The 2,168-nt window shown below is 41.3% G+C and overlaps 1 protein-coding gene, 1 long non-coding RNA gene and 1 other non-coding gene across 3 annotated transcripts in view; 1 reads left to right on the plus strand and 2 right to left on the minus strand.

Annotated features, from left to right (window-relative positions):
* LOC106525005 (meiosis 1 arrest protein) overlaps positions 1 to 2,168 on the minus strand; it is a gene marked incomplete at its 3' end in the record, with an annotated part of 7,479 nt that overhangs the window by 686 nt on the left and 4,625 nt on the right.
* Positions 417 to 1,277, minus strand: LOC106524996 (uncharacterized). Its single transcript, XR_001311056.1, has 3 exons — positions 1,185 to 1,277; positions 1,037 to 1,153; positions 417 to 845 (listed from the first exon to the last, which is right to left on the minus strand). It is a non-coding gene; the product is annotated as an uncharacterized LOC106524996 (long non-coding RNA).
* trnaa-cgc (transfer RNA alanine (anticodon CGC)) lies at positions 1,760 to 1,831 on the plus strand. Its single transcript has one exon. It is a non-coding gene; the product is annotated as a tRNA-Ala (tRNA).

Below are 2,168 nucleotides of genomic sequence, written 5' to 3' on the forward strand. Positions count from 1 at the left end.
GATTACATCTGTATCTTAACAAGACTGAAGAGTTTAAGTAACAAGCAAAATGTAACATTTTACATTATGTACACGTCATGTCTAGGGATGCAAACAATTAATCGATTTATAATTAATTGTCAAATAATGGCTTAATCAATTAACTAATAATGCCAGCTGGCACATTTAAATCACTAACCAGAAATATATACCTTTTTTTTAAAACCATTTCAATTAAGCCTCTTTCACAAGACCGTTCTTTAAAAATGTCCACACAGACCAGTCTGGCTTTAAGCTCCCTCAGGCCATTCATTAATCATAAACCTTTTAATTCTAAAGTTGAAGACACTTCGCTTCCCATCCAGGATGGTTTTATTTTGGATTGTGATGTCCACCCTGGTCCAACATTTATTTTTTGCTAATATGTAAATCTAATGTAACATTACAGTACTGTTACATGCTTACTGTGTCTGAGCAAAGAATGGCATTAGTTAGTGCTCTGAAATCTCCTCTCCTTACATTTGCTTTATTTTCATTATAGTTTTTACTCTTAGGACACAGACTAATTACTGGTGAGTTTTAAGTGTACTTAAAATCAGGTTCACCTATTTTTAAACATAAGCAGGTCCATTTTTATGAGCTTCACGTGTAATATGATTTGCAAAATTTTCAGTGAATCACATCAGTGGTGTTTTTATGATTACTGTGCAGCCATTAAAAAAAACGGCATATTTATAGAATGACACAGCTAAATAATCTTACACCACGCTGAGAGCACACTTACGGTTTTGAGCAGATGGGTCACTCTCAGCCAGGGCACMTCTTATTAGTGCAACTACCCGCATGGCAGCATTTTGCATCTGTGTCTGTACAAATATAAACAAAACAGACTAGTCAGATAGTGTTAGCTTAGGTGGGCCATCAAATTACCAAGTGCTACTGCAGACAGATAATGGAGGCAATGTTTGGAAAGTTACTTAGTAAATGTTGAGCTAAAGAAAATGATAAGTTGTGTTACACACAGACAATTAAGCATTTCAAGAGAGACGTGACTCACCTCTTGATGGTCTGCCATGCCTTCCTAGCTTTGACCATGTTTAGACCAAGCTCCAGTCCGCAGACGCTTCTTCTTCCGCCTTTCTTCTGAAGCCGGCCAATCACAGAAGACAGGGACCTTTTTTTTTTTTTTTTCAGAAGACAGGGACCTTAACCAATCATGTGTATTAACAGAAACCCCAACTGGATCCGCCCACCTTCTGCCAAAAGTAACTGGCGAGCGAGCAGCAGAGGAAGATCGCGCGAGTGGGGAATGAAAAAAAAGACTCGCGCGAGGGTAATAGTGTGTGCGCGCGCGCGGGCCGAGAGATTCTGTGCACGAAAGGGGACAATGCGCGCGTGCGAGCAAATGTCCACTGGCGGAGCTCAATCCCCTGTCGCACGGATATGAAAACCCTCTCGCGCGGATATGAATTTGCTCGCGCGAAATGTCTTTGCGCGCGCGAAATATCATTTTTTTCTTGCGACAGTTCTGACATTATTTTGACGCCATAGAGGGGTTTCCCAGGAGCTCGGAGCTGGGTGTCTGAGGAGCTACGAAAGATGTGTGCGAAAACGAACGCCGCACAACCACGTGACATTGCGTCGGTCGGCTGCTGAGCAACCATACTGCCTACTTTAGTGGAAACTCAAACATCTAGAAGATGCCTCCAGAAATTTAGACGTGTCCTTCAAATCATGAACTACATTCACATCTGGAAGACGTGGATTGAAGAAGCTTTGTGGGGATGTAGCTCAGTGGTAGAGCGCATGCTTCGCATGTATGAAGTCCTGGGTTCAATCCCCAGCATCTCCAAATGTCATCAAACCATCAATCCTAACAGTTTTCAAAAAGATCATATCTACAGTGTTTACAGAAACATGCAGCTTTCAAGTCATGGATGTATTTTTGGCAGAAACTGAAAACAGATAACCGATGTTCCTCCACAAATTTGCTGTGCACGTTGATTACGTCAATGTGGATGACATGATTTTCCAAAACTTTGTGGGGATGTAGCTCATCTTGCTTCGCATGTATGAGCTCCTGGGTTCAATCCCCAGCATCTCCAAAAGAAAAAAAAAAAACTTCCACAGTGTTCTTGCACATCTGATCTACTGTGTTAAAGACAGCTTTCAAGCACAAATCATTACCA

Source organism: Austrofundulus limnaeus, unplaced genomic scaffold (assembly GCF_001266775.1).
Source record: "Austrofundulus limnaeus strain Quisiro unplaced genomic scaffold, Austrofundulus_limnaeus-1.0 Scaffold208, whole genome shotgun sequence".
Classification (NCBI taxonomy): Eukaryota; Metazoa; Chordata; class Actinopteri; order Cyprinodontiformes; family Rivulidae; genus Austrofundulus; species Austrofundulus limnaeus.